This window comes from Pseudopipra pipra, chromosome 14 (assembly GCF_036250125.1).
Source record: "Pseudopipra pipra isolate bDixPip1 chromosome 14, bDixPip1.hap1, whole genome shotgun sequence".
Classification (NCBI taxonomy): Eukaryota; Metazoa; Chordata; class Aves; order Passeriformes; family Pipridae; genus Pseudopipra; species Pseudopipra pipra.
Genome location: NC_087562.1, coordinates 6019113 through 6038019, shown reverse-complemented (window position 1 = coordinate 6038019; position 18907 = coordinate 6019113). Strand labels below are relative to the sequence as shown.

Here is an 18907-nt window from a genome sequence, read left to right as displayed (position 1 = left end):
CTTTGGGTGGCCACAAGCTGTTGACACAAGACCAGTGGGATCAGGTTTGTGACCTTGTTACACAGATCAGAACAGATGCTATAAACCCCTCGGGCTATAAAACACTTTCTGGTGTTTATGTACACACTGAGGGATAGAGAAGATGTGTCACAATTCTGTTAACAGAACAAGCTGGAGTTTCTCAGCTGGTCTTTCAGAGCAGAGAGTTAATAAAGACAGCAAAATGGATGCTTGGAGTAGTCCCGAAGCTGGGAGACACTCTGTACTCTAAGCAGCTAAATTCTAGCATGCTGTAAGAATACCATGTGCTGAGAGGAGAAGTGCTGGCTAAATCCTTCATCCAAAACCCACAGCAAGTGTTGCCTGTGGATACACTGAACTGCAAAGGAGTTCCTGGGCACCCTTATTCCTCCTCACAGGAACAAATCCTCTGCTATTTAACTCTGACAGGGAACTGTCAGAGGAACGTGCCAGACAAGGGAAAGGTAAGGAGGAGTTTCTTTTTCCTTAATGAGCTCTCTGTTGTCAGTGTCAGATGTACAGGAAACCAAGCTGGAGGTCAGCTGCACACACAATATGGGTCACCAGAAGTCAGCAAGTAACCCGAGGACAGCTCCCTGCCCTGAAAACAGGCTGCAACTGGGCAGCTTTAGTACTTAACTGCACTCACTGGATGTCTTGTTCACTACTTACATAGCTAGAGTTTGCTTGTACACGTGCTTTTCTTTTTTCCTTTACAGGTGTTTTATTAAGCAGACAATAGTGGTCAAAAATATGAACCCTTCCCCCAATTTCAAGCAAAAATTAACACTAAGGAATAAAACATCCTTAAGTTATTGCACAGGCTCAGTATTACAGCTACCACATATGTGCACTGCAGCGCTGCTCAGAACTCTGGATTCAGAGCAGAAAATGGGTTTCATTGTGACACCTACTGTAAAGGGGAGATGAGAGTGGTGCCAGTTTGCTGAATTAGTCAGAGAGAATAATTTAATTAATTCACTTCTGCTCACTATCCTCCCAAGGAACAAGAGGCAGGACTAGAGGAAATGGCCTGAAGTTGAGCCAGGGGAGGTTTAGATTTGATATTAGGAAAAATTTCTTCACAAAAAGGGTTGTCAAGCGTTGGAAGAGACTGCCCAGAGCAGTGATGGAGTCAAAATCCCTGGAATAGTTCAAAAAACATGGATATGGCACCTGAGGACATGGTTTAATAGTGAACAAGGTGTTGGTTCTGGATTAATGATTGGACTTGATCTTGGAGGTCTTTTCCAACCTTAACAATTCCATGATTCTATGATTCTGCTGTCCCTGAGCACTACAAATCAAAATAAATGCATCAATAAAGTTTGTTTCTTCTTTGAACACCTGGAAAACCCCACTTAAAATGTTGACAGTTTGACTATTATCCCCCCTTGGAACACCAGCCTGTCCCCGAAGTGTCTCATTATCGTAGTTCTTCTTGGGTTGAATGACAGCTTTAGGTAAGCAGAGATTTTTTTTTAGTGGTCTACACAGCAATTAACTTGCTTCTCACCTTTAAAATGATATGCCAGATGACCTTTTTAAAAATTTATTATTAAATAAAGAAGTTATTGAATTTATTGGAAATTTAAAACCTGTGACCAATTTCTCCTGAGCCTTAAAGAGAGACAGCAACGAAAGCTACGTAATAAAACACACTGAGAATCCTCTGAAATTCCTCAAAATGTTTTTTGTTTTGTTCAGTGCTGGATAATTCAGGGTCCTGGAGGTGCTAGCTCACACCTGCTGTGACCACAAGGTGCTCAGAGCATCCTCACAGAGATCTCTGACAGGGATGGAGCAAGAGGAGCACACCCAAAAGCCTCTCTTTAACTTATTAAACCCCTTGGCTGCTGCTGACTGTGGAGGGACTGAATGATCTCCCACACACTTTGAGCAAAGGTGAAAAAGGGCAAGAACACACGTTCAAAGTGAGGCTTTGCCTGGCCAAAAAACCCGTCCGAGAAGCACCACAAAACCACCTCCACTTTCCCAGTGGGCTTGAAGTCAGTAACAGGTTCCCATTGTTGTTACCAGGTGTACTCTTTACAAAATAAAACCTACATATACACATTCACAAATGTGACACAGACTTTGTCACATCTTAGACACTAAGGTTTGCATGACAAAAACTGCTTACAGTTAAACAAACATCGCCTAATAGTATAATCTCTAAAATGTGACTATTTTGCTAAGCAAGTCAGTAGCTGCTGGGCTCAGGCTCCTGACAGTCTGAGAGATGGGCAGAACTACGTGTTCCTTTTCTTTCTTTTCAGACACAAATATAATCCTGAAGATATTGAAATATTCAAGATACTAAATATTTAAATCCTTCCACCCTGCCTGCCTGGATACTTCTACATTCACCTCCCCCTCCCCCCAAAAAAAAGAAAGAAAAAAAGAAAGTTCTGACAAACTGAAAACAGAAATAGAGGGAAACAGAAAAAAATGCGTGTTCACAAACACAAGTGAGTGTTTGGGAAATAACAGGTTTAGCTGAACATTGAAAATAGATTCCCAATGAAACAGAGATGAGCATATTACAAAGGCATGACAATAAGAAATTCCCTTTCTCACCATACAGTGGCACACAGAGAACTAAGGGTCAGGCTCTGCTCAGTTTAAAGACCTCAAGGGTCAGATGTAAAATTTATATCCAGATTTGATTCTAGGGCTCTTCAACCTTCAGGGTCATACAGTCAGGTGCCGGGGCCTGCTGTGTTTTATTAACAACATTTTTCTTTCTTGGATTATCCCAGTGTGGGGATGGAAGGCATTAGTTAAACTCATGGATGGGCAATGGGCCAAACCCAGCTGGGTTTAACTAATGGGCAGACTTATGGGAAGCAGAAAGGTACAGATCTTCAGGAAGGTGGTTTTCCTTTTTTGTTTTAAACAACTTATTCACGGAAACGAGAGAGGGGAAGGAAAGGGGAGAGACAAAGCTTTAAAAACTCTGACTGCTGGAGAACCCAGATGCAGAAAACCCTCCTCGATAGGCATTTCCAGGCCAGGGACTGGCCATCCCCATGTCCCAGCAGCAGCTGCAAACCAGAATCCCAATAACTTGCAGGGTTTCAGGTGAGGGAGGACCTGCTCATGAAGGGAACTGCCCCTCTCTCAACAAAGAAGGACGTTCTCAAGTCTTTCTGGGCTGACCTTTTAACAGGGAGCACATTATGAAATACATTTTAAGAACCACTGTATTGAGTCCAAAATCACCTCTTTACTCTAAATAGTTATTGACTGAGACACCCAGATCCCCTCTCACACTGGAGTTTTCTTGTCAGCCTTTATGTTTCCCAGAAACACATGAGCCAGAATTATCCACAAATCCACAAAAAAATGTTGACACTGGTATGCTGAATATGGAAAACACATGACCAAACATCTTCCAGATATGTTATTAAAACTAAAGTCATAAAGTTTATCCAACTCTACAAACATAAAGACACAAAAAAACCCCCCAAACAAATAAAAGGCTTGTTGAACCTTGGCAATTTTACTTTTAAATGTAAAATATAAATTTAAAACAAATGGAGCATTTCTTTCATTTCCAGCCATGTGAGTGATGCTGAACTAATATGTAGGTCACATTTAAGGTACTTTGCTCCAATATTAGACCTTTTAATACAAGTTTTTGTTCCTTATTTCTTTCTTGCATTCTCTTTTCTACAATTCTGGGGTATACAAGGTACTTTAATCCTTTAGCTCTTCAAGGCTTTATTCACCTTGATACAACTGCAACCACAGCACCAGGTCACTACTGCAATACCAAAAATTTATATGGTCACTCATTATGCTGTGATCAGCAACAATAACTCAGAGCTTGTAGGGAAAAATCAATCAAGAGCAAACTAATTTCCAGAATGACTCCCAAATAGGGTTCTTAGAATCTGAAATCCCTGGGAGCAAATTGCCCCAAGTTCTGAAATTCCTGAGATAATTTCGTTTTTCAGGATTTTATATGGACATGATATATGGAGAGCAAAAGGGGGGGAGAAGCCATGTTACACAACCCCCTTTCCTCACGTGTCCCTTGACAAAATGCTTAATATGAGCACAATCTGCCAATGTCACCCACATGACAGAGCTCTGCATCTGTGTGGCCATATGAGGGCTTAATCTGCCTGTTTCATAAGTTAATTACTGAAGGAGGCACCAATATGAGCCATAATCCCAGTGGTTGGGGCTTTGCTAACACCTCTCAACTGGTCAAGTTCCCACACCAGTTTGCACAGAACTTTGAACTCTTCATTGGACATGGAAGTTGGAAGGACAGGATTAGGGCTGAGCCTGAAATTTGCTGCTTGTGAGCTCCAAGTCCACAGCCATTACAATCCTTTGGGATGTTTGCCTCAGACAAACTGCTGTAAATAATCCATCAGCCAGTTAAGGAGCTTCCCCCTGATTTCTCTAGTTAATAGAAGAGCATTAATTCTCTCAAAATAATTGCATCAAAATAGAACATAATGTGGGGCATGTTAAATCTCTTTCGAGGAAATTCTAACACTGAAATGTTCTACAGAAAATGGTTCCTTGAAGTTTGCAAATCAGTCCTGCAGAAATGTTAAAGAGAAAAGTTCCCATTCCTGCCTAGTGAAAGTGCAAACATTTCTATAAGGAGCCATAGCAGTGATTTTGCTTCCTGCATTTCTCAAAATCAGGTGTGATGGATTATTCATCATTTGTGACACACTATATCCTATAGTAGGTGTGCATATATATATATATATATTTATTTACACACACAAATATGTTTAATACAAGTAATAGGAATTAAGAAAATGAAGTTATATAGTAGAGGTAAACAAAATTTCATATAAAACATGCCTGAAAGGGATCTGTACAAAAATGGTAGCGAGGAAATGTTCTTTATATATCATCTCCTGCATAGGCACTGCCTGAAAATAAAATGCTTTTGAAATGACATAAATATGAGTTTTTGTCAAATTCCTCACTCAGTTAAAACTGATCTTTGCCAGTGTGGGAAAAATACTTTAATTCCTCACGAAATGCTTATTTCCACGTGTCCTTTGGCTGCATTTTGTGCCAGCTATTGAGCTGCTCTCCTGCAGAGCAAGCGGCCGTGATCCGACACCCGGCGATGCCCTGGTGGGGTGAAGGAAGCCCCATCCTCGGGTTTCAGCGTTGTCAGGGGGCACAAAGACAGGCAGGAGGGATGTGAGGGTGAGGCAAAGAGCAGGATCATCTGCTGGGCAAACAACACCAGCCAGGTGATTCCAAACCAAACACGACACCGCTGAAGACAGGGGCTCTTTGATGACAGACTCCTAAACCTCCTCTCCTGGGATGTCTCTTTCCATGACTCAGTCACTGGTTTTAATGATGGTCTCTTGCTGCTTGTGATCCAAGAGAAGGCCTTAATCAAACCACTGCTGCCTGATTAAACCACTCATGAGATATCTGACAGCAGCAGAACTGTGTATGAAAGGGAGGGTAAACAGCCTTTGGGAAGAGAGGTGTTTTCATTCATCAAATGTCAGACGAGAAAAGTTCCAAAAACTGAGCAAAACCAAGACTTGCCAGTGGAGAAAACTCTCCCTGTCACTCCAGCTCTGTTGATTCCAAACAGAAATGGCAAATGCACAGAATAGGATGTTTTAACAAGGGTTTGAGGGGACCTCACCTTTCTGGCCCCTTCTCCAGCAGTTTGCCAAAGGAAGGAGGGCTCTCTCCTGCCAGAGGAGATCCCATCCAAGGCATAACCCAGGGGGGGGTAACAGCTGTGGCTCAGTGGCTGATTGCTTCCCAAACACTTTGGAAACATTCCCACTTGGTTCTTGTGGGATAACTCACTGGATTAGGTCATTTTAGGAGCCCAGTTTTCCTCCTCTGAAAGAGTGGGGCATCTGTCATGGATCAAAATGACCCAGAATCAACCTTAATAAGAGATAAATAAGAAACAACTTAAACCCAACAAGATTAGCAGCAGTGGAGCCAGACTGAAAATGATGAAGTGCTGAAAAATATTAAGATTGACAGAACTATCCTCTTTCATTCACGAATGTGATGATTCCATTTGTGTTGTAATAACATTATTTTGCACAAGCGAATGGTTTTAAAAAAAAACACTAAATATACACTTAAATCAAGATGTGTCAATGCAATAAAAGCATTTCAAAATCCCTGGCCTGATTTTCTACTCACTTAAATCTCTCTTTGCTTGTGTAATCCCATGCAATATAATAGCTTTGTTCTTTAGGGGATAAAGTCAGATGCAGAAAAGAAATTACAACTGGAAATGATTCCAAAAAGTCACAAAATAACTTACTCCCCTGTGCAATATGTCAAAGTGAGAGAAATCATGTGTCTGAATTTTTGTCTGGGTAAGAAGACAAATGAGTAGACAAAAATTAAGTTAATCAGTATTAAACAACACCACCTGAAATGCTCCTAGATAGATGTGACCAAGAAATTAATATCTAAAACTCAGAAATATCCAAACAAAAACTGTTTCAAGGCTGAGTATCCTTGAGTATGTGTCGTCATTTTACCTCCAGTGTGGACCAGACATTCCAGACTCTGCAACTTCAAATACACAAGTGGACTTATTCCTTACTTATTCAAATGTAAAACACTACTGTCCCTCAGAAAACTAAATTCTAAATGCCAGGATATCAAAAGCACTGAAAGTTCATTCACAGGTTAAACACAGAAGGGTTAAAATTAGGCTTCCTTGAACCCACCCAACAGGACAAATGAACAGCATAGCACAGAGCTGCCTTAAAAAGATGGAACTATGGGAATAGTCTCATGTATTCTCCAAGTGAATTTATCCACAAATGAATTTGGCTTTTTTCCCCCCTCTTGTCTTTATCTGAAACAAATGTTACGAAGAATAGCGATAAAATCACTTTCCTGTCAATTATGTATTAAACTGTGAGGCAACTAACTGAGATTATTTTTTCTGCATCAAAATGATAAAAAACTATAAAAAGAAAATGTTAATAATAAGCCAACTGGCACATTTTGAGGCCCTCTCATGAATACAGCATCTTAAATGAGTTAGTCATGAGACTGTGTTTTTGAAGAATCTACATTCACACTAAAAGATGATATAACTCTTAGCAAAAGCAAAAGGATGAAAGGTTCTATTTTTGTTTGTAAGTCAGCCTAAACAAACTGAACTGTAGTGAAGTATATCTGGAGAAAAGAAGGAAAACATTTGCTGATGATGTGACACAATCACCACATCCTCTTCCTGTGAGGGGCACAGTGAAGGACAGCCTTGGGTTCAGGACCATGCAGGGCAGTGGGGTGGCTGAGATGGTCACAAGGACTTTACTGTGCCACGGCACTGAAAGGGCCATTAGGAACTCAGAATTCTGTGTGCTTGGGATCAGTAATTAAAAACCAGTTTTTTAAAATTAGAATTTAATAGAAATATCAGGATATGGGAGTGTTTGTGTGACCAGATTGCATCTCCAGTCAGGAGAGTTTGCCCCTTATACAAAAATTCACTCCAGGTTCCATATACTGGCACATAAAATTAAATCACTTATTGAACAAACAGTAACTGTTGCAGATAATTTTTATTAGAGCTGTAAATGTAATGAAATTAAAATCTTTTGCAAAAGAGGTATTTTGAATATTTTATAAAGTCGTGTAGCCTCTAACTACAAATCAGCAGTCTGCTCTTACTCTGAAGACACCCCAGGAGAGAGACGTGGTGGGAATCTAGCAGGACAAAGCTTCAGAAAAGCAAAGAATTACCAGTGGAATTTATTATGAAAGGATGAAGTTCAAACACATCACCATTAGCCAGCTAAATCCATTGTAAATAGCTTCTGGAAGGAATTGCAATTTAAAGGACTCATTAGTTAAGGTGGGTTAATATCAGCCAAAGACTTTTACTGCCTGAAGCGAATTCAAAGTGAAGATATGACTGATAGTAACACTTGCTCTTACAGACTTCTCTGCACACCATCTACAGCTCAGCATTACTTCACCAGAGTCTGAAACCATTTGCTTTGGCCTTGGCCTGGAAACAGATGGTCCTTCCTTTTCTCTAACAACTGCTGACAGATTTGGCTTGTCATGTCCATATGAACATTTTCCGCTCACAGTTACAGGACAGAATCCAGTAGAATTGAAATGAACAGAACAATCCTGGGATGGAGGCAAACAGGATTTGGCCCTTCAATTATATGTATCAGGCACTTGGTCAATTAATGACAATTATGGGAATTCACTTGAGAGTCTCTCGGTGAAACCGAAGACCCAATTTTGCCTTGGAAATGGGAAATATTTTCATATGATACAAACCCACAGAGCTGACTTAGTCTGTTGCATGTATTTCAAGGGTGAGCTTTCTGAAACAACAACCATCTGTTTGTCCTGTGTTTGTACCAAACAAGAGGGTGTTCAAGCCTATTCCTTGGACTCCTCAGCTCTGCTGCAACACCACTAATGACCAAGTAATAGAAAAAACAATCTTGTCTCAGACACCACAGAGTCAGCATTGATTTCTAAAGAATATTCATGTAAGAAAATATTGGGTTTTGCTGGAAATCATAGAGCCATAACACAGCAAAAACATCATGGAAAGTCCATGGCAAGGGAGATGCATTACAGAGGTGGTTGTATCCCAATTCCCTGAAACAGTTCATCTGAGTTGGAATATAAATTATGAGCTAATATCACTTTACATAAAAACAATAACGCTTCTGTAACAGTATAATAATTAAGAGCACTACCAGAATGTGAATCTGGAATGTACTAGTCCTTCCAAAGCCCTGCAGCCAGCAAAAATACGTTGGAGTACAAAGCTTCATAAAGCTGTGCCTTAAAATTAAGATCTCATCCTAAAACCAGGAAAACATTATGCCACTTCTTGTTTTTCTAATCAGCTTTAGTTCTTTCCTTCTTCTTTCATCAGTAATGAAGAACTTATAGTCCAAGCTATGCCCTCCATGCCCTTGAGTCCCTCTCAGCTCTCGTTCATCATCGAACTCTGCCTGAACTTTGTGATCAATTCTGTTGACAAGGCAGAAATGGGAAGATGATTTAGCTGCTTTTCTGCTGGCAGGATTGCTTCCCCAAAGCTGGAGGAGAGCAGCATCCTCAGTACCCACCTCTTAGTTCAAGCAGGGAGTTGGAAGTGCTGAGTAAAGCAGCAAAGTACAATTTTTTCCTTAGTCATTGTTCAGAGTAGACTCTGTGCTCAAGTGATGCCCTCTGATAATCTTGTGTTTAGATCACACCATCTCAAGTGCTCTCTCCGTTTTTATCTGCTGCTGCACTTACAGGTTAGAGAAGTAAGCATCTGCATTGATTTTACAAGGTTTTGCAGACATGGAGGAGAGTACCAGCAGTAACACACTGCACTGTCACCTAATGAATGAAAGGATGCACTGTATTGCCTGGTTTCACCCCCATGGTCTGATACATTGAGGTGACTCCTGAGAAGGAAACAGGTGGGCCAGAGTTCCTCTGGAAAGGCCAGTTACTGCAGAAATAGTACAAAATGGCAGCAAGAACAAACCCCAGCAGCAATCAGAGTGTGGAGGGTTGTGGAAACTCATTCAATGTATGATTAGCAACCAGAGTTTCTTGAAGGACTCCACCAAGAATGACATCAGGGAAAGCTCACTGATACTTCTGCTGCCTGTGTTACTTGAGGAGCTTATGACAATTTGGGTCATTTAATTCTAATCAAAATCTTTTCCTATTTCTAATCCCTTCAGCAGATTAAATATTGCTAGAAGGAAAATCAACACCCACACAGAAAGTCTGGGCTCAGCTGTTGAGTGTAGTTGTCTCCTGGAGGTCATTAAGGTTGAAAGACAGGCCCTCTTGGCCAGCTCTATACCCCGTAGGGAAGGACAAGCAACAGGAGAAAATCAGCCTTTTGGACATCTCTATCACCCTCTAAGTAGTTTCTTGTTCTCTGCTATCGAAATAAATCGTCTGCAATGAATAAAATTCAAATTAGTCTCCTTCGTTCAGTGAGATGGAGCTGCGCCAAGTGCTGCCATTTACAGAAGTCCTTCTACATTACTGTTAAAAAGGAAAGTTCTAAACAGTGACATCTTGGAGGCAGAATTTGTTCTGGGCACAGACTGTGATCAAAATGTAAGCACTAATGTAAAATTACCAGGGACTTGGGGTTTCTGCAGCCCATGTCTAAGGCAAGGAACTATTGCTGTGGTTTAAAGCACTTCAACTAAAGAGGATGATAATTTCTGCTTACCTCGAGCAAAGGGGCACATGGAGACATGTTTATTGTGTTTTATTCCATGTGAGATGGTTAAAATGAACTACAGAAGTTCTAACTTCAACACGTGAAGAAATATTACAGCCACAATGAGCCTTCCAATTCACTTTTCTCCTTTGCTTGCTGCCATACATTTATATGCAATGCAGCCTCCTGGATATTTCCCAAGCGAGCAATAAGAGACCAAGTGGTAATTAAGTTATTTCACTCAAGCATCAGGTGTATTTGGAGCCATGGTAATATCTCAGCATCTCCTGTACCTTTCATGTCCTGTTGTTTACCAAAGGAGCAATGAAAAGGAGCACGGGAATGAGGTGTAGATGGATATGAATTATTGAAAGGGACTAGGAAGAAAGAGCTGCAGAAACAGGAGTATCTGTCATTTAAGCTCTGGGTAAGAGGTTTTAAAGCACAAATGAGAGCAGTGAATGTGAGAATGCTCTGAGTGGTGTTTGTGCTGCTTAATAGAGAGTAGGGGGTGTTACTTTTATAGTCTGCAGCAGTGTGTCGTGCCCTGCCTTGAGCCAAGGGTAAAACCCCTTCTCTCAAACACCATCCTCTCCTGCTTACACCAGGGGCTCACACTCATCCAGATCAGCCACTGGCTGCTAACACCTGGCAGGACAAAACTGCTGGAAAAGCTCCTGTTCCTTCCAGAGCCTAAGTGACATTTTATTTAAGATATTTTTTATCGTCTAGTCCAGGCGTTCAGCCTGAAATTTTATGTCTTTCCTAAATCATTCAAACCAGCCTCTCCCTTCTCTTCATGGTAACACCCATTTGACAGCTGAGGGTGGTGGTCATGTCACTGATCATCTCTTTTTTGCCTTTTCTTCATAAGACAAAACTTTCATGTCTATAAATTACTTTGTCAACTGTCAACTTTACTCCTCTCCAATTCTACAAATCCTTTTCAAACAGTGAAATCCAAAGCCACAGGAACTGAAAATGTAACACTACTCCCATTTAATCCATGATCCATTGCATCTTCTCTTTAGAAGTCTCTACAGGCATCTTTTGATTAGTTTGGTGGATGGACTACAGGAATGGAGTAATTTTACATTTTCCTTTCTTCTACTCCATCATATTATAAAACCAAACAGCATTTCTGCTTTCCAGACTCTTGCTTTTCATTTCACTCATCTCTCTTCCTATTTTATGGCTGGTTTGTTTTAGATTAATCCCTCATAGTGGACACAGAGTCATTTCCTCAGGTTCAGCCTGATTTTATGGATGCCTACCATTTCCTCTAATCTCTTCAGCTCCTCTCTGTCTCTCTATCTATCCTACCAGACATTTCCCTTGATTTTATCTTTAATTAATGCATCTTTGTAGTGTTTACAACAAAGGCTGAGTTGTAAACGTGACTCACAGATCCATTCCTTACCCCCCCCCCAGTCACACCTTTGCTGACTCAGAGTGCTGATAATATTTAGATTATAGTGAACGGAACACTTGCTGATTATTTTTCCCCTCTGGCCTTTCAGCAGTCACAGCCATAAGTCCTCCTGAGTTTGTAGGATAGGAGGATGCAGGGAGCACAGAGTGACCAGCTTGCAGAAGGTAATGGCCCAGAATGTCAGCTTTGGGCAGGGAAGCTCATGAGCAGCACTTGTCCCTCCCTAATCCCTGTGCCATTGCAAGCCACGCCAGCTCTCTAGAGAGCCTTTGAGCAACCCAAAAGTTCCTCTACATGAAGGGCTGGTAGAGATCAGGAAAAGTGGAAAACACTTCCCTGTTGACAGCAGGACAGGAACTTGAGCAACCCTTTAGCAGCACCGAAGCTTTTCACCGCTGAAGCCTGACAGCCCTGAACCTGTGAGGGGTCTGTCCCTGGGGGCTGATGGGACTTTCCAAATAAACAGGGAAACAGGTTGTAGGGAGGAAAGAGCAAACCAAGGGCTTGCTTTGGAGAGCAGCTCTGCAGCTCTTAATTCACTTTTGAAATATGAACCTGCAAAGAGCAGGTGCTGTCAGAGGGATTGAAAGATGGGTCTGGTGAAGAGGTGGAGGGAAGAACTTGGTTTCTCACCTGATGATGGGCTTTTAAAGGATCTTCGGTGTCAGCCTAATAAAGTCACCCCCAAAGCAGATGGTTCAACTCCCAGAACACACACAAGGAGTAAAAGTTCTCCCCTTCCCTCTCAGAGGGAAAAGTAGAACAGTTCTTCAGAGGTCAGTGGGTGGGGATCTCTCACAGGTTTGCAGAGACTACAACACAAGGACATGGTCTCTCTACTAATTCCTTAACTAACATGATCAAATCATAATATCTTTGTATTTTAGTCTGAACGAGGCTAGTGTTTCACGGATTAAAACGGATACAGATCTCAAGGAGAAACCAGCTAAGTTATTAAGAAGAGCTCAAGGGTACTTTTTAAGAAGTGGGTGGTACAACAGCATAACAATGTCTTTTATACATATTGCTTTTAACACAAGGTCACAAGGCTTGGAAAGAAATCTAATTGGAATGATTTTTTTCTTTTATATTTAATGCATCATAAATGGAGAACTGGATTTGTAGGGGTAATTTGTTTGAAGAGTATGGTATTAAGAAAAACAAGATGAAGAAATCAATCTCACCCGTAACAAACAAAACAAAATTCTCAGACCTTCCTTCACTAGTTTTAAATGATTTGAGAAATAAATCATAACAGCAGAAGGGGAAAAAAACCCCCAACAACATTCAGCATTCAAACCCACCTCACCTACTTAGCAATTCATGTTTTAATCTGGGAGTTCGTCACGGCAGCTAATGGAATTTTAACACTGTTTCTCTTTCTATTTGAAAACTGAAAACACTGCTGTATTTTATTCTTCAGCTACACAACTTTAAATAATCACTCTTTCTAATGACTCACCCACCTGCTAAAAAACTCTCTTTTCAGCACAGTTAGTGGAGGATCAACTTTTCAATACCTCCTGTCCTTCTCCCCAAATGGGAGCTCGTTGTCACACCCCAGTATTACAAGCACTGTTCCTACAAGACCACTGTAGTTATATTTATTTGATTTATGACTAAGAAATAGAGGCATAGAGATACTAAATGATATGCCTGGGATGACAAGGAAAGAATTTTTGTCTGTGTGTGCAGGTAGACACCCACAACCCCGTGAGCTGGAAAAACAACAGCACTTACAGACTTACATGTCCTCAGCACATAATGACAGTGTATTTGAAACATCTGGTTGAATGTTTCTTCAACTTTTCTTCCTAGAAAATGAACAACACCTTCTTCTGCACATTTCCCTCTTCAAATTCTGAAGTGGGTGTTATTTTTTCCTAACTAGAGGTGGCACAGATACAATCTCTCTGTTACCTGTCCCTGATACTCCTCAGAGCTTCTCTCTGAAGCAAAGCTTTCTCATAATCATGTCTGCTTTTACTGACATAGAAATGCATGAAAATGGTAAAAACCCCACCAATCTTGGCACTCAATCAGCCAAATATCCCTTTATAGGGAATAGTAGAAGTTATTATCTGTATGGATGTATCCTGTACTATATATTGGATATTTGTGGTATTTCAATGATCCTGAGGTGGATCACTGAAATGACTCTTTTAATATCAGTCATTAAAGTGGTGTGATTCATAAATTGTGATTCAATTCAATTGGAATTGAAATAAAAAGCACTTGGCAAAAAAAGCATTTATATAGTTTCCAATTTTTATCTCACTGAAAGATTTGCACTGTCAAGATGTTTTCGGCTCTGATAGAAACATCAAAATGCACAGTCCAAATGTGCCTGCAGGGTATGAGAGAAAATGGAGGTTTGTACTCTCAAAGAGAACTTCATTTATCAGCAAGAGCCTGATTATCACCAGGGCCTCTGTTTCAAGCCCTTTGGTTGCTAAATTCTCAGTGAGGTCAAAGATGCCAACCCAACTTATTTCCTCATGTCCACACAATTAAACAGATGTGCCCTCTGGTTTGGAGTCCAGGAAGGGAAGGTTGTCTCTGTTTCCCATAAAAAGTGTTGTCGCCTCCTAATGCTCAGAGGTGGCAGAAAAACTTCTTCCTCAAATGCTCAGCTTGTGTGTGGGGCTGAGGGTGAGACTGATCCCCAGAACTGGAATCAGGAGAGATTTGTTCTCCAGGTCTGGCCATGAAAGACTGGAGGCTGCCTTCCTCTAAAGCAGGACTCCCACATTCCCTGGGCACGTCTCTCCTAATCCATCTCTTGCCATGTGGAGAGGCACCAGCTCAGCTCCAAGTCCTGGCACTCAGCTGTTTCCATGCCACACATTTTAATGCCCTGAAACCTTTAAAACCTCAGTGATTCAGCCCTTATGCAAAATTCATTGGGATAGACATAGGGATGATTATCCATTTGAGATTCCTTTCCTTAGGTACTGTCCATTAACAAGTATAATTTTCTAGACAGTCCAAAGGAAATGAGCACAGAGAACTTCAGGGGACTTATCCCCAGATGATACAAGTTCAGTCTTCATGCATGGAGAGGAGTGAAAGGGCACAGAAAAAGTGTGTTACATATCATGGACCTTATTTTACATTTACATAGCAAAGAAATCCTCTGAATGGTTCGTTTGCTTTAGTGGTAACTCACCTAACAAGAAATGGCCCCTTTTAGTTTCCATCAAACTTGACAGAAAAAAAAAAAAAAAAAAAGAAACTTTTACAAAGGCAAGGATGAAAATAAGGAATAAAACACTGCCAGTGATATGTGACTCAGTTTTCCAGGACAATTTGTGGCATATCAGGACCATGGATCACTACTGGGGTTTCCAAGGGCAGAGATGAACTAGAAACATATTGAAAGTGCTTAACAAATCAAGGGTACCCATGGCCTGATTTAACACATATTCCTGAGGATTGCAGCATTATTCTACTGGAATCAATAATGCTGCAACTTGGTAAGACTTGAATAATGAAGAGGTGAATCGAGTCCTTTGCTGTCAATTTAATTATTCATACAAACTAGGCATTTGGCAAGAAAGGGTGTTTCTATTGCTCCATAAAGATAAATTATGAGGAAATAAACAGGAACATGAAACAAACACTGTTGGACTGAATAAAATGTTGGAATAAATCCTTAAAGTTTACATTGCCATGTGTAATATCATAATTAAATGAAGAAAACAAGGCTGAGCTATTCCTTATGCCCAGTGAGTAATAGAGGGATCTGAAAAGATGCTGAATTTCCATGTAAAAAGGCTATCTAAATCCAATTAATTCCAGAAATGCCAACCACCTGTGAACACAATGGAAGCATTTAAATGAATTTTTGAGTGTTAAAATGCTCTTTTCAATCCTACAATTTTTTTTCAAATAAATGAAAAGTTTTTTTATTTATTTTAAGCTTTTACACGGCACAAACATAAAGAACCTGGGAAAAGCCAGGCCTATACATTGGCTGAGGTTTAGAGAAGAATTAGACAGACAGCAGGCAGACAACGGGCTGTGCACTCAATTGATAAAAGAAACAACATCCAATAATTTTGTGATGAAATTGCACAGACTGACGATTCAGCACTGGGCTATTTTCTAAGCCAATGACTGAAGACAGTGCAGGGTTTTAAAATCAATTTATTTTCCTTATTTTTTTTTTGGTCCCCTTTTCGGTGCATGCATGTTTCCTTAAATAATGATTTTTATTTACATTTTTGTTTTCTCTCTGACTTTAAAAGCCTGAAATGCGCCTTATGTTATAGATTCCAGGCAAAGCAATTATCTTTGTATTATGCTTAAGGGTTACAAAAAGCCCAGTTGGGAAGGAAGGAAGATTGACAACAGGGTCTTTATTAAATTACATGAAGCATCTCTGAGTGTGCAGCCTCCCCCTCTGTGAGATTGCCCATTATATACAGACATCATTGGTCTGGAATATATATATATACATGTACACACAGATATAATCAGATAATTCAGCTCTTTTTTTGCTGTTGTAACAGAGAAATATTGTCAAGTAAGTAGTGCATGATCAACCCAACTTAGTAGAGCCCAAGGTTCCTCAGGTTCCTCAGCATAAGAGCATCTCCACAGAGTCACACCAGGAGCTGCCACATCAACTATCAAAAATCTTGGGAAAAACAGACAAGGAAAAGCACATACATTGTGCTAAAATATCTCCCTGCTGCCCAGAAATGTGTTTCTGTGCCAGACATTGGATGTCCCTGGTGGACTTTCCTGGCTTAAATTTCTCAGTCCTTTATCTGAGTACTTTACACTTTGGGCCATCACAACTCCATGTGCCCAGAAATTCTGCAGTTTTAGTAAGTGCTGTGTGAAAAAAAACCCCACAAACAAAGTATCTCTATATTCTGTATTTATCTGCTGCCTGATACAGGATTCTGGCATAATTGCAGAGAATAAAATAAAGGAGAAGAAATCACAGGTGAGCAAGTGACAGTGAACATCCCTTCTGTTTCCCATCTCCTACAGCATTAACTATTATCAATACCCAAATACCAGTCCTGCAAATGGTTTAATTACTGAACTATGTAAGAAAAATCTGCTCACTTCGATGGATGCCTGCACCAGATCCTCCTGTGTGTGTCCCAGGGAGAGGATTTTAACTGCACCATCACACCCACAGGGTTTCAAGCCAGCTGGGGAAGCACCACCTCCTTCTGCTCAGCTTTCCTCTCAGCAGCACCTCATCTTGTGCAATGGGAATGAGAGGCAGGTCTAAACCAAACTACAGTAGAATGGCAAAACAACCAAAGGAGGGAAACAGGTTTGTCATTCATGTCAACAAAGAGATGAAGCATATGGAAACTGCATTTAATGTATAAAAGGTATGTAAGGAGTTGATACCACCAGATGGCTAAGGAGCAAGGAGAGAGCAATTCCAGAAACTGTGAGGGAAATAGAGAACAGAGAAAAAGATTAAGGATTATGAACTTCATCTTGAAAAGAACAAAGGGAATTTAACAGGAAAACTGCAGCAGTAGCTATGAAAATTTAAAAAAAAAAAGAAGTGAAAAAACACATCAGCAGAGGTTAGAACTGAGACAGGAATATGCCTTTCCCACCTGGGGGGAGATATCGATTTTGTGGTGTCAGCATTTATAGTTTTAGATGCTCCACTGCTGAGGGGGATCTCCCACAGACATGGCAGCAGCTCTAGGGGAGCAGAAGCAGAGACTGGCCAGGGTGGAAGGACAGTTTTGGGGTGAGTTACATGTTTGAGACCTTCAGATCTGGGTTAAGGGCTTGACTTCCTCAGACACTAAATTAAGGATTTCTCTTTTGTGTGCCTTCATCTCCTGTTATACAATCCAGATAAAAGCATTCCTGTCTCATTTATGAAGACAGAAGACTCTTAAGGACTGTCTGACAGATATTTGTACAATTCCAGTCAACAGTGAGGTCCTGATCTAGCTACAGACACAGCTGCAGATCCCGATAAAGCAACTGTTAGAATACCCAGTACTGAAGTCTTAAAAACTAAAATCCATGTATTTCTTGATAAATAGGCATAGCACTCAAATCACTCAATTGCATACAATATTTTCTCTTTTTATTTTATTTATTCACCTTCTTGTGAACTGGTTTCAGAAATATAACCTTTAACAACACCACGCAAGGACTTCACAAGGTAAGAAGGAAATGTTAATTGCTTTTATCCTTTTGTGAAGCAATCCATCCAAAGTTAATTAGAATAGGTTTGTTTTTTCTTTGCAAAAACAATCCATAAGAAAGACTGATAGGCGGAGCAAACTGCCAGAGGTGGTAGGATTTAAGTGATTTTGAGCTACGCTCCCAGAACTCAGGTGCCTTCAGGCATCTATCCGGTCTTTCTCTTGGATGGCATAATTAGGACCTGAGTGAAAACCCCAGTGGTGAAGCCTGATAAGAAGTTAATCTTCTGGACACCACGTGGGCCAAGAGAGATGTGCCAAAAAGTCCAATTAGCAAAGGCTTCCCATCCCATAACCTTGCTCAGCACTGACAAACAGCCTCAGCACCCGCTGCCGAGGTGAGTGTGGTGGTGCACAACCCCCCCCCACACCACACCACACCTGCACCTTGTCCCCACACTGCTGAAAACCAGCTCAGTGATCCCAGCTCATCACACTTCTCCACACAACCTTCCCACTCACTGCGGGACACAAAAATCCCAGGGATTCACACACCTCTCTAGGAATAGGATTCACCTCAGTGCTTTCAGCCCCGCTGGCTATAGACACAAGCTAAGGCATTTGGGAGCACCACAGAGGGTGCTTGTCAATACAACCTCAGCCCAGGTTTACTGAACCCTCTGCCTGAGGCCAAGCAAGCAGGGTATGGGTAAAATCCGTGTCATCCCAATTACAGACCGAGGCAGCTCAAGACCCGCTGGCAATACAGGACCCAAAAGCATTACAGCAATCTCAACACCCTACAGCCATGCATGAGTAAAGTGAGAAAAGGATAATGTTTGATTTCCCATCATCTGTAAAGAGGAAAGGGGAAAGTATTAGGCTGTTGGAAAACACTGCAGATCTGGAAAAGGGACTGCTCAGCACCTGTGCTTTACAAGCCAGAGACCCTTTCTTTTACAGGAGGAAAGCATTTCCTTGGTAGCCAAAGGAATGCTGAGGCAAAGTATCCATGCACCCAACAAACTTCCCTTTCTTTCTAGGGACATTAGAGAGCAAAGCCCAGTTTCATGGGGGATGAAGGTCATGGAAACTGCC

At 40.9% G+C, this 18907-nt stretch overlaps 1 long non-coding RNA gene across 1 annotated transcript in view; it reads right to left on the bottom strand.

The window, feature by feature from the left end:
* Window positions 1-18907, bottom strand: part of LOC135422023 (uncharacterized) — a 66824-nt gene that overhangs the window by 42793 nt on the left and 5124 nt on the right. The gene's annotated exons all lie outside the window — the stretch shown is intronic.